Raw genomic sequence first — 18,479 nt, forward strand, 5'->3', positions numbered from 1 at the left:
TTACAAGATTGGCTATTTATTGCCTTGATGTTCAGAATCTTTGACATGGTGCCAGAGTAAAACTTACTTATTTTGATTATTTTTACTATGCACATGGAAATGATGTTGAAAATTTGCACCCATTTGTTTTAATGTCCTTAAAGTTGTTTCTGGTTATTATGAGAAGGTGCATAAAAGATCAGTAAGTTAATTATTTTGTGGCTAAATTTATGAAAATATTATAATTCTTTACACTTTGCTGTTGCATATAGATTGGGACTGTGAAGTTGCTCTGACAACTCTTGGTTTTGAAATGTTTCTAATGTATGATTCTTGCTATAATCATCAATTACTTAAGAGATTGATTCAAAGCTATCTATAGACAGCTTCTGATACTGCTGTTTACAGTAACAGAAAACATCAGTGCTGTATTACCGCTGTCACTGGTGTTCATTGTGTTTAGATGCCCAGACATAGAATTCACAATTGCTCTGGTGAATATATTAAGACCTTTTAAATGAAAATCTGTTAGTAATCCTTTAAAATTTCTTCATTAATAAAATGTCAGGAGTCCACATTTATGAACTATAATAGAACAGATTGATAATTTCTAAAAATAAAATGTTCAGTGATAATTAAAAGATAAGGAGAAGTAGCTAAAATCCTTGTTAGGATTTTCCTTTGTTCTTTATTTTTTGCAATGTTAGAGGGGACTGAGCTATATAATTCTATTCTGGAGTATTTTGTTCTTTTCCTAGTCTGCTTCATCTGTGCCTTTTAGAGTTTCATTTTAATTTTTAAGTTTCATTTTTATAGTATTTATTTAAAATCCTCACCATAGGTTTCCCTATCTCCTCTCTTCCCAGTCCTTCCCCCACCTCCCATTTTTCTCCTCTCACCCCCCCCCCAATCCATTCCCCTCCATTTCTGCTCAGAGGGGTTTGCTATGAATATCAACAAAAATATGGCATATCAAGTTGTAGTAAGACTAAGCACTTTGCCTTGTAGTAAGACTGGGTAAGGCAACTCAGTATGAGGAGTAGGGTCCCTGATGGCAGCAAAAGTGTCAGAGATAGCCCTTGCTCCCATTGTTAGGAGCTCCAGAAGAAGACTAAGATAAACAACTGTCACATATATTCAGAGGACCTAGATTGGTCCCATGCAGGCCATCTGTGTGTCATCCCAGTATCTGTAATCTCCTATGATCCCTGGTCATTTGATTCTGTGGGTTTTGTTGTAACGTCTTTAACACCACTGCTCCCACAATCCTTACTCCATCTTTTCAGCATGATTCCTTAAGCTAACCCTAATGTTAGACTGTAGGTCTCTGCATCTGTTTCAACCAGTTGCTGGATGAAGGCTCCCTGAGGGGTAGGTATGAATCTATGAGTATAGAAAATATTATTAGGCATCATTGCATAGATATTTTTTTCTCCATTCCTGTTTGGATCTATTGTATGACTCCGTGCCATCTAGCCTCTGGGTCCTGGAGTTCCAGGAAGTGTCAGGAGGGGGCTCACCATAATTGCTTATGTCTTAAGTTGGTATAGTCACCGGTTGGCCACTCTCACAATGTCTGTGGCACCTTTGACCCTTACCAGATTTTCCACCACATCCCATAGGCATGGCAGAATATAGGCCAAAGGTTATGTGGTTGTGTTGTTGTCCCATTTCCTCCAGTGGAGGCCTTGTCATAGGGGATAACTAGTTCAGGTTACATATCTTCAATTGCTAGGTTTCTTAAGTGAGGCTATCCTTGTATATTCCAGGGAGTTTCCTTAGCAAGAGGTTTTTTAGCTGACCCTCATCAATTGTCCCCCTTTACAGTCAGCTCTATCAGTACTTCCCCTCTGACCTATTTCTTTATGATCCTATGCCCAGCCTCCCCATACACCCACAAAATCTCTTCTTTTTCCCTTATCAAGGGTGGGTAGCTTCTGCCTGGCTTTAATAGAGTTAGTCTGGTCTCTGAGGTACAGGAGAAAGATTTTGGCCTAGCATCTGATAGAGTATAAGTCTTCTACTAGAGGTACAATCCAGGATATGGTGATGAGGATGGTAGGCTTCCACTAGCAGTGTATTCAAGGATATTTCTTTGAATGAGTGTTTGTTTCTCAATTCTCTGCTGTGCAATCATATTTCAAAAACAATTGTTTAAAATTTATAGACTTGAATATATTGTTATAATACATGTCTATATATTGTGCAGTAGAGATTTGATGCTACTTATCAACTAAAATTGTATATATTTTGACCAAAAAAGCTCTACTCTATCCATAATCTTCGATAACTCTTATTGTTCTCTACTAACCTAAATTATTTTTGGAGAGGTGCAGGTATCAGGTATCTACAGGTGAGTGGGATTATGTGATGTTTGTGTTTTGTGCTTTTAAACCCATTCATGCTGTCACAATATTTTTGTCAAATAAGTATTAGAATTCATATATATATATGCGTATAAAATATTATAATTTCATAATTCACTAATATACAAATAGATGCTTAGCTTAATCATATGTCTTAGTATCTGCAAATACAATAAATATAAATGCAGACATTTCTTATATATATTAATTTTATTTTCTTTGACTATATAACCTCACAATGTCAAATAGACAATAATGGTGGCTTTATAAAATTCATTTTATTAGCCACTAAATCTTCCATATTAGTAACACTCCTTTACATGCTTACTATCAGCATTTAAATATTTCTTTTTTTCCACTTTTCCACATTTTCACCATTTTTTTTTGCTTTGGATAATAGCCATTCTAAGAAATATAAGTAATGTCTCATTGTGTTTGAATTTTATAGCTGACTGTCAGTAATGTACAGTACTTCTTACATCTGTTGCCCATTTGTATGTCGTCTTTTGACAAGTACAAACTCATCCTTAACATATTCAAAACTAGTTGTTTCTTGCCATTTCATTGAGTGTGTTTTTGTTATAGTGAGTTTGGATATCTGAACATTCTATACCTATTCATTCAATCAAATGTCTGAAAATAGTCAAAACATTGGGTGTTTATGCTGAATATGACCAAGTGTTAGTTCAGTATTATTCCCTAGGCATTGTAGTTGTCCTAGTTACTTTTTTTATTGTTGTAATAAAACACCATGATCAAGGCAATTTATAAAAGAAAGTGGGGGCTGACAGTTTCAGTCTTAGTGTTTATGACAATTGAGCAAAGACATTAAAGCAGGAACAGCTGAAACATATATTTTGATTTACAAGTTGGAAGCAGGAAGAAAGACACTGAGAATGTAAAAAGTCTTTTGAAAATTTAAGCCCTACCCCCACTGAAATATCTGCTCAAAACTGGACTTACCTTCTAATCATTTCCAAATGGGTATCAAATATTTAAATATGAATATAGAGTCCATTCTCTTTCAAACCACCATATTACACTCCATAGCCACCACAGACATTCGGCTATTACATATAAAAATGTATTTAGTTCAACTTCTGATTTCTTTCAATTTCAACACAGTTTAAAACCCAAGCTCTCTTCAGAGGCTCAAGGAAGTCTGTAAATGTTAACCCCCTGTAAAATCTAATTTAAAAAGTTAACAACATACTTCAAACATACAATGGTATAGGATAGACATTATATTCCCAAATGGAGAAGAGAGGATATAATAAATACATGAGCAAACCAAGATCAAAACCCAGCAACAAAACTCCAAAGCCTGTAGCACCTTGTTTGGTGTCAAAGGATATAATGGCTCTTCCCTTCCTGCTTTTCTCTTCCCAACACTATTTGCTCTTCTGTGCCGATTCTACTTCCCATGTGCAGCTCTTTCAGGATTCCAACATCTCCAGCATCTCAGAGTCTCCAATATAATCCATCTTTCACACAATGGTTTCTCAGGCCCTTCCAGCAGGGACCCCTTGGCACTCCACAATCCACTGATTCATGTATTCTTTATAACTTAAAAGTCAGAACCACGTGACTAACACAACCAAGTTTGACTTACATGTTATGGATCAATGTGTAATGGCTCAGCAACTGCTCCAGCAACATGCTTTTCTGTTTGCTACAATGCTCCCTCTGTCATTATCATCGTGGACACAAACCATTTGGAGCAGTGAATACCAAATTAACCTCTTTTAATAATATGTTTTTTTTTTTTTTGGTCAGATGTTGGGGACACACACTTTTAATTCCAGTACTCAGGCGGCAGATGCAGGCAGATTTCTGTGATTTTGGCTCCAGCTAGTTCCAGGACAGGCTCCAAAGCCACAGAGAAACTCTGTCTTATAAAACCAAAAAAGAATTTTTTTAAGTCATTGAGCTTCTTAAACTACAATAGAAAATTAGCTAGAGAGTATATTCAAAGTCTTTTCATTCACCTTTCTTGGTTCCTATAAATATCTACAAGAGTAATAGCTACAAATATACAATAGTGTGTCATACTGCTAGATATTAATCTTAGAATCATATGGTTACAGATGTCTAGTTCATTCACTGCACAGGTTTTCTTTGTCTTTGAATGTACTAAAATGAAGCACAGAGGCCCATATTGGGACCCCTCCTTGTTTCAAGGAGCTGTTACTATACTTTTTCATAAAACCTTACTTTCTCACCCTTCAAAATTTAATAAAATCTCTGCCTTGAAGCATGACGAAAGGAGTAAGAAAATGATAGAAAGAATCCATTATTTTGTTTATTTATCAAATGACGTGTGTGTGTGTGTGTGTGTGTGTGTGTGTGTGTGTGACTGTGTGTCTGTGTGTCTGCGTGTCTGTGTGTCTGTGATTATAAGTAGGTCAATGTAAAGAATTGCTTTCTACCTTACTTCCACTAACTCTAAATTTGGCTATGCTGTCTGGCTAGAGAGTTTCAATGATTTACCTCTTTCTAACCTTTGCTAATGCTGGCAATGTCAGTGCAATCTGCTATACCCATATTTTTATGTAGGCTCCAAGTCTCAATTTTGGATACTTGTGCAGTCTTAAAACTGTTACCAGCTGGACCATTTCCCTGCCCTTTACTTTCTGAAACAGTGTCTCAGTATGTAGGCCAGGCTGACAACAATTTGTAATTTTCCTCCTAATCTATTTGCATTGTTGAGGTTATTAAACATGCTTTACTAACCCTCAATTGAAGCATATAATTGTCACATAAAGGGCCAAACATAAGAAACAGGGAATTGCATAAGAATTTGTGACTCACCTGGACGTTTGGAAAACAATGCTATCATTTATTTGCTTTAAGAGAACTCTGTGGTGAAAACACATCACTTAGCCCTGTCAAGTTCAGTGTTTATTCTGAAAGCTATTTATCTTCCCTATATACCTCTTGCCTTATTTTACATATTAAGAACTAGAAGATGATGAGATATTCTTGAGCTGGAACAATGATTGGGATACAAATGAAGATAAGGGTTTGAACCACATCATCATATAAACAGGCTTAGTGTTATTCACATATCAAATGCTACGATTCAGGAGACAGCATCCATGGCTAGGCTACAATGGCAGTCCAAGACTAATCCTTTTCTTCTTTTTTTTTTTCCACTTGTGTTTTTATTTTCTTGAATTTTTTTATTTAAACTAAAAAAATCCTTATATGTACATATGTATTATTTTTTTCTTATTTTATATATTGATCCTAGTTTCCTCTCCTTCCATCTCTCCCATGCCCCCAAACTCCTGTCCCAGTTCACACACACTCCCACTCCACAGGGAGAGTGATGCCTTCCAGGAAGGATCACCAAAATCTGTAGAGTCATTTTGAGTAGGGTCCTCCCTTGTGCCTCTAGGTTAAGGGAGTATTCCTCCATGAGGAATGTGCTCCCAAAGTCTTTTTGTGTACCAGGGATACTTCCTGGTTCCACTGTCAGAAGTTCTTTAGACTGTTCAGGCCTTCTAGCTGGGACCCACATTCAGGTGGTCTGAGTTATATAATGCTGATTTCCCAGCTATCCGTCTGGAGGCCCATTAGCTCCCTCTTGTTCAGGTCAGCTGTCTCTGTGGGTTTCTGTAGCCTGGTCTTGGCCTCTTTTGTTATCATTCCTCTCTCTCTGCAACTGGATTCCAGGAGTTTGTCTCAGTGTTTAGCTGTGGGTGTCAGCTTCTGCTTCCATGAGCTACTAGATGAGGGCTCTATGATGGCATATAAGTTAGTTATCAATCTCATTATCAGGGAAGGGCATATTAGGTAGCATTTCCATTGTTGCTAAGATCTAAAACAATCTTATATTATCAATCTCAGTTCCCTCTCCCCCCTTGTTCTCCCATTCCCCCCCTTCATTCTTCCATCCCTCCATCCATTCATCGCTCCACCCTACCCCTACCCACTCCTCAGGAAGCGTGAGGCCTCCCATGTGGGGCATCATCAAAGTTTGTCACATCATCTGGGGCGGACCTATCCCTTCCCCCATGTGTCTAGGCTGAGACAGTACCCATCCATAGGGAGTAGGCTCTTTAATATATGAGATTTCACCAAAAAAGATCTAGAAATTTTTCATAATAACCATTGCTTAACAATTAATTTCACTTAATTTGAACTGGGAGAATAAATGTTTATGCTCTCAAAATACTCTCTTCATGGCTTTCCAAACATTTATTTCCCTTCTGTTATACTATATACTTTCAGACATACATCAAAAGTCTCTCTTATCTTATATAAACCAGCAATAGTTAATAACTTTATACTTTTATGAATATGTAATTAATAAATTATTAAAATAGTAAGAAAATAATTTTGCATATCATGATATTAGAGAATATAAGTTTGGATTATTTAAAATGCCAATATATTGTTCATTCTGTTGATAATTTTATTTCTTTAAATTTCTATTGCTATTATTTGTATGGAAAAATTAGCACTATATTCATAAAGGGTATAGTTACATAAATATATACTATGAAAATCTATTAAAGCAACATGATGTATTTTCCAAATCTGAGAAAGTACATTTTTGCATAATGAACTTAATATTGCATTAATTTTATTCAATTACTTCCCTTGGTTTAAAAATAATTAAGAAATGAAAAATGACACAGGAAAGGAAATTGAAATCAGCATGTCATATTTAAATTCAGATCTCACAGTGATAAATGTTGTAAAGGCAATCTGAAAATGTTTCCTATTTTTTACATTTAGTAACTCATGCAATTTTGAATCACATTCCAGTGTCTGTTAACTCTGAAGAACAGACATAAAAAATAAGAGAGGAAGAATTGAATATAATAACAAGATTTTTTTTTCGGTACAAATACTTTTTTAGAGAGTCACATATATAATATATATGTATATATATATGTATATATATATATATATATATTATCAAGTCAAAATTTAGTGAATATTTCACTATTTTAAAAATGTTTATCCAAATAAAGTAAACAGGAGAATAGAATAAGATATCTTGGATTTGTTTATAAACTATGTGAAGAAGTGGTTTTAGGTATCGATAAAGCAGATGATATATCAAATTATTAACTTTTAAGCTAGATGGTTAGTACATTAGTTTCTGTTATTGTTCTGAACCCTTATCTATCATCTATCCTTATATCTATCTATCTAGCTCTCTATCAATCTATCTGTCATCTCTCTATATTTCAAAGAAGGATAAGAGTGATTTGTGTATGTGAATATAGATCTATGTGTTTGTGTGTATAGGGGATCTGCTTCATAATACTGTATTTTCATAGAATTTACCACATAATGTTTACTATGTAGAAAATAATACAATATTCACAATTAGAAAAATCACTATTTATTACTGATATTGAGATCAGACTCATATAAATAACTGCTGATTATTGAGGGAAATATCTACTTATTGTGCTAATACAAAATTTCACTTCACAAAGTTTTACAAAAGTACGTTATACTAGACTGAATTGTGTACCATATTCAAGCCACTGAAAAGACAAAATAATATTTTCCCTTTTGTACAAGCAGGCAGACAAATAACCAGCACATATTGGAATGTTCTAAAACCACAACTCTTCAAGGAACAGAACAGAGGAATTGTCATCACACATAGGTTTTAATGCATCTGGCAAGAGGCATGTAGACTAACTGGTTATCTACAAAGAAAGGCAGATGTTTCTTGTTTTGGTGTCATGAAACATATTTTACAAGTTGTATTCAATTGGGAATTTTAGAAATTAGAGACCCTACAGAATCACACAGGGATCAATGTGTAAGTGGTGTACTGTCTTCGTTTCTATTGTATTTCAAATGCTTGGTTCTTACATCCTTAAGAAAATCATCCGTGTAACTGAAAAGTAGTTATGTGCTTTCATTTAAAAGCTTTTCAAACATCTGTAAGTACAAAGAATGAATGTACACAAGACGATTCTTAGAAACATCTTTAAGAAAAACAGGGGACAAAGTTTTTCTTTTCTCAAGCATCAGAATGAATGAAATGCTGTCATTCAGTTTCTACAGATACCTACCTTTTTGAGATCCACATTTTCGCCATTAGCTAATGTGAAGTAACATTCTAGCAAGGCTGAGTGTGGGGTTCTGAGAGGAGTTCCTTTATGAGTCCATAGGGTAGATGGCTTTGTGCTCACATACAGAAGGGCCTGTTTCCCCCAAGTCTGCTTCCATACTTCCACAGTAGAGGTGGGATTCCAGTACCAAGAGAAGCAGTGGAGAGAGAACTTGAGCCTTAAATCAGAATCAACACTAAGATTACTTTAACTTGCATTTTTCTCAGAAAAGCACACCAAAGAGCAGTCTAGATTTAAAGAATGGAAATACCATCTCCTAGTTTGCTTCAAAGAGCTGTGAAGTCTACAGATGCTCCAAAGTGGATAAACGATTTCACAAACAACCATATACAAAGAGAACGTTCAGTCTGGAAGGTTCATAATAGAGGAGATTCTTGCTGTTATGTCATGCAGGTTTCTCAGCTTATTTCCTAGTAGGATTGAAAACATGTCTTTATAGAGTCCTGAAACATTTTGACATGTATTTATGCTATATTCCGAGGCTGTAAATATGAAAGTGAATCTTCCAACATCATTTTATTCACACTAGTAATTTTACATACTACATTTTTCAATTGCCATTTTTTTTCTAAAGGAAAATATGTAAGAAATAAGTATTGGGACATCCATTGAGATTTCCGAGATTAATATAAGATCAACAATTAAGATTTTATACATATATTTTCCCACACATGCACATATACACACCTGTACCCATATGTTTATATCTATAATCTCTCTCTCTCTCTCTCTCTCTCTATATATATATATATATACATTTGTAAAGTTATTACTGACATGTCTACTATAGAAACTCATAACAATTCCCTTTTATTCCCCATATTCAAATGTGACAATTGATTATACAAATTGACAAATATAAAAAATGCTCTTTTTTTCTGCTTAGTGTTCGACTATTGATTATGTAAATGATGTCTTAATCCATGTTCTATTGCTGTGAGGAGACCCCTGACCATGGTAACTCTGAAAGGAGAAACCATTTAATCTATGTTTGCTTACCATTGCAGAGGTTTAGTCCACTATCATCATACAGGAAGCATGGTGACACACAAGCAGACATGGTGGCTGAGAGTTCAATGCCCAGCTCTGTATGCAGCAGAAAGACCCAGAGCTTCTGGGTCTGCCTTGGGATTCTGAAACCCTAAAGTCCACTCCTAGTAACACACTTCCTCCAACAAGGCTACAGCTACTCCCACAATAGTGTCACTCTCTAAGCATTCAAATATATAAGCCTATGGAAGCCATTCTTATCAAACAATCAAAAGTTATTCTCATTATAAATCTTTTTCAGGTACTATCAATCTGCATTCTCATACAGTATTGGTTATCTATATCTATATCTATATCATCTATCTATATCATCTATATATCTATCTATTTATCTATCTATCTACCTATTTTTTCTTGGTTTTCCTTGACATGGTTTCACTCTATTGCTTTGGAGGTTGTTCTGGAACTCTCTCTGTAGACCAGGCTGGCTTCAAACTCACAGAGATCTGCCTGCCTCTGCCTCCTGAGTAATGGGATTAAAAACATGCACCACCAATGCCTGGCTTTTATCTATTCATCTTTATAAGAATTTTCATTATTAGTTTTAATGTAGGTTTCAAAAGTCACAGAAATATGTAACATGAATATATAAAAACCAAGGGACAGATATTGGGTTTCAAGCTTCAAGCTGAAGCTCTGAAAAGTAAAGCAGCCAGCCACTAATTATTACCTCTTCCCTAGACAGAATGGGATATGTAGTCCTTAGCTTAAATATTCTAGGCTGACTTTGCTTCTTAATGTTATACCTCTCATGTCCTACAATTAAAGGCATGTGATCCCAAGTGCTGAGATCACCTTTTGTATGAGCTGTTTCTCTTTAGGACTGGACCAATTTAGTGTAGGTCAGTGTGGCCTTCAACAACCAAAGATCCTTCTGCCTGTCTCCTGAGTCCGGGATTAAAGGTGTGTACCACCACTTCCTGGCTCTATAGCTTGTTTTTATGGCTGGTGGCATTAAAGGTGTGTATCACTCTTATCTGGCTCTATGGCTTGTTGCTAGCTTTGCTTTCTGTACCCGAAAGCAAGCATTAATAAATCATAAATAATATATCATCACAGAAATATTTGTATATTAATATTTATTGTGGTATTATTTACAATATATACATATTCACATACATATACATTACATATAATATATATAAGTGTAATATATATAAATGTATATATACGTATATAAATATATATGTTGTATATATTAATACATACCAGTATATCCTTTGCAGGTTTGTTCAGATGCTTAGCTTTTAGTTGAATCCAGATGTTGTCAGATTGACAACCAAGATTATCTGTTACAGAAGTATTACTCTTCATAACACTCCAAAGTCTTAGGCAACTATTGTAAGTAGTAAGTTTTTTCCACCCACCGCTGGTCTTGTCCTGCCATTGTGCCAGCCCCAAATAACACATTGAGACTCTGTATTAGATATAATGTACTAGTTTCTTATTAGCTAGCTCCGTCTTAATTATTAACCCATTTCTGTTAATCTATGTATTTCCACATGGTCTCCACTTACTGGAGAGCCGGCTGGTGTCCTGCTCTCTCCAGACTCTCCATCTTGACTCCTCCCTACTACTTTCTCCAATTTTCCTTGTCTCCTAGTACCACCTATCTTGCTTTCCTATTGGCCAACAGTGCTTTATTCATTAACCAGTATGAGAAACATACTTACAGAATGACATCTCCCATCAAATTATTAATCTATTTTTTCTATTTTTTGATTATTTATGTAATAACTTGGAATTATACAAGGTGTTGTTCTTGTAGCTACCTTGTTTCACTTAGAAAAATATCCTAGAATCTTTTATTTTATGACTGAATTGTAGTCTATTATTCTTAAAAAACTTTTTTAGACACATGGTACATTTTAATTATTTAATCAACAGTTGATTCGTATTTAGAATATTCATACTTTCAAACTTTATTTATTTGGGTGTGTATACCTATCAAGTATTATCCCTGGTGGTAGGGTAGAACTCTGAGGGTAATGTGCAGGTACTGGTTCTCTCTTCTAGTATGTGGTTCCCAGGTGTTTAACTCACAGAATCAGGTTTAGAGGCAAGAGGCTTTAAACACATATCCTTTTCTCTGGTCCTATGTGTACTTTGTAATGAACACCGTATTAGTTAAGGGTTCATTTATTTCTGATTCCAAATATTCATCTTTCCTAACAACAATCTTGTAATTATTTGATACTGGAAGCTATATATCATCATAAAAAAGTTATTTCTTCATCATCAGTACCCTATTCAGATCTCTAGTATCCTCTAAGAATAATGCCATATGAACAAAATATATGCTTATCATTCAAGAAATGCCAAGAATTCCGAAAGTCTGTTCCAAATACAAAGAGCAGACACTAAGTTAATTATTTTTCTTTTTAAGCCATGTGACTAATTGAAGATTTGCATGAGTTTTTGTGAAATAGTATTTTATTTTTGTGATATATGTAGAAGCTAAATTTTAAAATTTTATATTTAACAATTTAAAGAATTACACACATAGTAAATGTTTTTCAAGGTAGTTACAGAGGTTTAAAATCCCATCTGCCACCAGAAATACACAGAGATTCTAATCTTTCCATATCTTCACAGCCTTTTACCACTTTGTGTCAGTCTTATTGAAATAAATTTTCTTCTCCCCAATATCATCCCTGATTCAATCACCACCCCACTGTCTGTACTTTCTTTCTTTCTCTTAGAAAACAATTAGATAAACAAGAAAGAAAACAATTTTCAGCCAAAAAAAAAACAAGACAATAAAGGAAAAGATGAACAATATACAGTCATATACAGAAAAAACAAAATCATAAAAACACAAAATTGACAACCACAATAAAGAAGCAAAAGTCTATTAATTAAAGAAAATGGCAAAACAAAGCAATATGAGATAAAAATTCTACAATCGTACTATTGAGTTCATTTTGTGTTGACCATCTACTACTGAACATGGATCTTACCAGTAAATGTGATTAATACAGCCAGTGAGACACCACTGGAGAAAATTAATTTTCCCTTTTGAAGTGGATGTCAATTCAGAGATACATCCTAAGTTAGGACGGAATCAGATACACTTTACCCTTTCAGTACTTAGACATTGTCTTGTATGAACCTGTGCTTGGTCTGCACATATTGTCATAGTTTCTTTGAGTTTATTTATAATGAGTCCTGTCATGTTTGCAAGAAACTATTTCCTTTTCATCTGCTACCCCCTCTTGCTCTCAGAATGTGATGGCTCCTATTTCACATTACTCCCTCATCCAAAAGGGTAATTTTGATTTTTGTTGTTGTTATTGTTTATTTGTTTTGTATTTGTTTGCTTCTACTTGCTAGGAAGCTGAGTGTTGAGTCTTGCTTTGATTTGTATTTCCCAGTGTTCTAAGGATGTTTAACATCCTTTCATGAATTTGGGCAATATGTTTTAGCAAATATTCTTATCTGTAGTCCAGTTTACTTCCCTTTGATTATTAAGTTATAACATTGATGATGTAAATATAACTCTAACAAAATGTAACTTGGAAATGCTTTCTTTGATTCTGTACACTTTACTGTTACTCGGAAATATAGATTGAAGCACAGGTTTGTGGGCATGTGCTGAATGGAAATTTATCTGTTATTTTCTTCTGTAGTTTGGTTTAGCTATTGTACTAAGAAACTGTTGTCTTCCTCAAAGCTACAAACATCTATTGCTATTTTTTTTCTTGGTGTTATTGATTTCCTTTTATAATTACATCTACAATCCATTTTATTTTTTGCTAATGGTGAATGGTGTCAAGAATAAACTTTTGGTATGTTCATATAAATTATTGCATGAGTATAGTTTATTTATTGTAGATAGTACCCTTGGCATCCTATAAAGAGCCATTAACCACACATATAAGCAGATATAAAGATTTTTAGATTCTCTGTGTCACTGATACAGATGCTTCTATACATATAAGACAACAACACTTTTCTCACTTTGGGCAACTTAGTGTAACATTTTAAAATAGTAAATATGAGACTTCCGACCTTGCCTTTCTGTTTCATCAGCTTTAATAATCACATTCTTTTGAAATACAATGTGAATTTTAGCTGATACTCATAAATTTTTATTACTTTAGGAAGGATACTAATTAACAGGAGAAATTTCACTATCTTAACATAATTAGAGATTCTTTTATACAAGCAAATGGAATCTCAGGTCAATTTATTTAGGGTTTTATTAACAGCTTTAAGCTGTATTATGTACATTTTTGTACACATTTATACTTCTTTGTTGAACTAACTCACAATATTCTAACTTTAATCTTTCACTGGCTTTGTAGATATTTTCCTTAATTTCACTTTAATTTCATTCTTAATGTATAGAACTACTGCTAATATTTGGAGTTTTGCTTTTGACTTATAAATTAACAAATTATATCTTTTTGTATTTATGTCACACACATTCAATATTTCTTAAGCTAATATACACTTCAAGTGTTATTAGTTTTGTATTGAGAACATTTGAAATACTGTGAATAATTTTGAAATATACATTAGTGTTAGCTGTATTCCCAGAATATCTTACACTAAAAGCTACCAGAAACAGTTTATAAATATCATGGTTTTGTATTCCTGTCTCATCCCTCATGTATTATAAGTTTTTTCAGGATTTTTAGTATGACTTTTGTATAATTCCTAAGGATTTTGGTTCTGACATAAATGTTTATTTCAATGGAGATAATTAAAGGCAGCATTTTCTCTTTCACTATTATAATGTAGCCATCAACTTTGGACTAAGGAAAATTCCCTTATCCCTATTTTCAACATTTTTTATAATGGTAGACTATTAAGCAGATGTTTTCTAAATTAATTTAAATGATCATTTTCCTTTTGTTATCATAATATATAAGATATATTTAGAGTATTTAATTCTAAATAAGCCAATTCCAAATATGTTTTATGGGAATTTTCTATTTAACCTTGTAACTTCTAACCTATAATTTCTCATATTATTTATATTAAATTGCTTTTATATGAGATTAGCATATAGTCCATGTTAATGTTTCTTTAACTATAATTTCAGTAATTAAAGTTGATTCATTTATTGTGGTTCTAGGATTGAACCCATGGCTTCATCAGAGTTAGGTAGCTGGTCTTCCACTTATTTATATCCCCAGCATATTTTTGATTTTTAATTTTAGACAGGGTTCTATAAATTTACTCAGACTGGTCTTGTTCTTTCACTGTACATCAGTTAGAACTTGAATTTGACATTGGTCTGCCTCAACACCTTAAATTGCTATGGTTACAGGCCAGTAGCATCAGTCTCAGCATCCTATTAAATTTAATGAAAAAAAAATGGCAGTTTTGTTTCCAGTTTTCACAAAGCTGGTTTCTTTTTTTTTTATTATTTTTTATTTAATTTTATATAACAAAGTCCAATTAAATGAAAACAAACATTTATACACAATATTTGGGAATTTGGGCGTCGTTCTTTCCAAACTACTTCCTGCTGGTAAGGGGCGCTGTCTTGGGGGATTCGAAGAAGATTCAGATATCCTAGCTGTAGTCTGTAGGGCTGTTTTGTCCAGCTGTTTGGAATGTAGGATCAGCTTGTACTCTGTTTCAGGCGGTCTGGTGTGATCAAACCACATTAGTCTGGAAGGAATCCACATCTTTTCATTTTCTGTGGAAACAAAAATAGAAATACTTTTCCCCAGTAACTTGTTCTTCAACTTAAATTTTGGAGTCAAAGCGTTTTTTTTTTTTTTTTTTAATTTATCATTTATCCCAGTTCCCTCTCCCTCCCTCCCTCCTTCCCTCCCTTTTGCCCTCTCTACCCTCTCCCATGCACTGTAAACACCCTCCCCTCCCAACCCCCCACCACAATACCATATGTAGGGGAATGCCATCCAGTTGGGGTCATGTAGATCTGACAGGTCCTGTGAAGTAGGGACTAGGGCTTCTCTCCTATCTCTAGAATAAGGCAGTTATCCCTCCATGGGGGATATGTTTGCAAAGTCCTTTTGTGCACCAGGGATACATCCTGGCTCCACTGTCTGAGGTCTCTTAGACTGCTCAGACCTTCTGGCTGAGCTGGTTTCTTTTAATCCATTTCTGCTGATTTTTCTACCTCATTTTAATTGAAATAGAATTATATCATTTTCCCGTCTACCTTGTACCCATTTGAATCCCTTCCAGTTTCCCTCCCTTGAACTGTTTCCACATCCATCCTGACTCTCAAGTAGCTCCATTTTCTTTGACATTCTCATATGCATTGTTCTCTTTTTCCCACCTGTGTTTGAAGATGAAAAGCTCTGGTGTTGTTTGCACACTCTCATCTTTAAAAGACAGACATTGCTTTTTTCCATTTTCTGTTGTTTTAAATTAAGACAAGAAAAGGGAATGAAAATTCATATTTATTCTGAATATTACATTAAACTTATTATTTTCTGGTTAAGTACCTTACTTTCTTCCTGAATTTTTAGTTACCACCTGCTATCATTTCCTTACTTTCAAACTGTTTTATTTCTCCATGATTCCTTTCAGATAAATATGTTCCTACCTATATGTTATAAGCCTAACATTATAAAGTATACAATGTAAGTAACATGAAGTTTTAATATCACATAATGGCATATAATAACCTTACCTAATGGTTTTCATTTCCTTATATACCTTTTAGTCGTCATGTGGTCATACTATGCCCTGAAGTCCTGTTTTCAATGTTTCTTACAAGGAGAGTATTGTGAAGTTTTCTCTCAACTTCTACTTTGGAGAGTATCTTTATTTTACCTGCACTCATTTTTTGTTACTAATATTATCAATAATTACAACAGTATTTATTTCCCTCTCCTCTTTCAATCCACCTAATGCACAATGTCACACTTCCTTCCAAACTATGGCCTATTTACTTTTTATTTATTAATTACCAAATATTATTGCATTCATATATGTATATACATATATATTCCTGAATATAACCTGCTCAGTCCATGTAATGTCACTTGTAAATATACCTTTAGGTTTGATCATTTGGTACTGGACAAAGAATTGGCCAATTGGTCTGCTCTTCCCTGGGGAAGACCACCTCTCCCACTTTTATCTTCCTCAGTTGGCTATAGGTTTTTGTTTCTTATTGTTTCTTTGGCAGAGATAAGGTCTCATGGGTTTTTCACTGTGGAATTGAGGCATGTTCATTGGTGTTACCTTCTATCCTTGTCTGTACATGTTTTTGCAGTGATATTGGTGAGACTTTATAAGCGTAGCTTCCCTAAGCCTTATGTGTGGAGGACTTATGTAGATGCATTTAATGGGATGATAAGCCAAAACTGCATTTGATAGGATTCTGTAGTATCTTTATCAGCCAAATTTTCTCAATGAGGATTAATAGGAAAATTATCTGTGGGGATATGGACACTTATTTATAGATTACTATAAGGTTTAGTAAATTTGAGATTGTAGATTATCCCACAGTCATTTGGGTTGGTACAATATTCTTTTCATTCTTGTCTGCACTTTTTTAATATGGGTATAGGAACAGGCAACACATGAATTTGTGGCTACTAATTGTAAGTGATCAATTACATTCTCTTAGTGTCTCCAGATTTCCATTCCACATTAAAAAAATTATTTTTATTTTTGTACATGTGGAATTCCCATGTGTGTTTATGTGTATCATATATTTGAAGGTGTCAGCACATACTGTAAGAGGAAAATAGATGACTTCTACCTAGAATGGCAGGTGGTTGTGAGCCACTGAAATAGATGCTCAGTAATAAACACAGATATCCTAAAAAAAAAAGTCAGTGATATTAACTGGTATGCCATCTATCCAGTCCTCATTTTTTTCTTTTCAGTCTTTTATTATTTTTTATTATGCCATGTCTTGATGAATATTATTGTTTAAATACTATTTTCCAAAAACTGATGTTGGATTGATTTCCCATGAAGCAATGTAGATCTTTTAAGGAGTAATTAAATCATGAGGGGACTGACTTTAATGAATATTTTATTACACTGAGTATTTTTTGCTGATTGGGTGATAAGAAGGTAAGGGAAGTACAAAAGAGACATACATTAAAATGATGAATTTTGTCATTTCCCTATTCCTTTATAATTCCTGACAACTCTAATAGGACAGTCCCTCATGCCTTGCAATGTTCTAATGCCATAATGTTTTTGTCTCACCACAGGTTTAAATGTATAGAGTCAACCATAGACTAAACTTTCTTTATCTAGGAAAGTAATCTTTTTCTTCTTTTCTTAAGTTGTTTTCCTCAGGTATTTAATTAAAGTGACAGAAAACTTATGAACACAGTATTGTCTCTGCATTGATTCTATTTAATATTAGTGGAACACCGAGATGCATCATTAAGTCTTTTTCATTAGTTTAAAGAACAATCCAGCCATTTATTCAGTAGTTTTTTATTTGCGTAACTCTCTTTCTGAAAGTTATCTAACAGATATAACAATGAATTGAAGTGTTTCCAGCATTTCTTAGTACTATTTTCTTTCTAATTTAAAATTTTCCATTCGAATAATGATAATTAAGAAGTATTTTAAGTTTAAAAATTTTCAGGAAACTTCTTGGTGTAGACTTTGTCCAACTTTGTCTTCACTCATTTCCTTTGCTGTTGCCACACATGGTTGTAAAGTGTCCTAAAAATTCAATGTCCTGAGCTAAGGACAAGCTATTTGAGAAGCCTAAGATAGCTAGAACTTCTGTCCATTGGAAAAATTAAGTAATTACATAGAGAGAAATTTTACAGGGCAACCTAGACTTTTAGCATTTACTTCAAAAATTCTCTATGTGAATTCTTATTTCTATACCTCAATTAACTTCCAAAATTTTCAGCAGTAACGGACATGGACAATCAAGGCCCTGTCTTCTCTGGAAAGTGTTCTTAAGCCTTAGATCAATGTTTGCTCAGACACTTAAAGCATTTGTCCTTGTGCTCTGTCACTAAGTAATTTAGACTAACTGGTTGCAATTGTGCTTAGTCTC

The sequence above is a fragment of the Phodopus roborovskii genome, unplaced genomic scaffold, assembly GCF_943737965.1.
Source record: "Phodopus roborovskii unplaced genomic scaffold, PHOROB, whole genome shotgun sequence".
Lineage (NCBI taxonomy): Eukaryota > Metazoa > Chordata > Mammalia > Rodentia > Cricetidae > Phodopus > Phodopus roborovskii.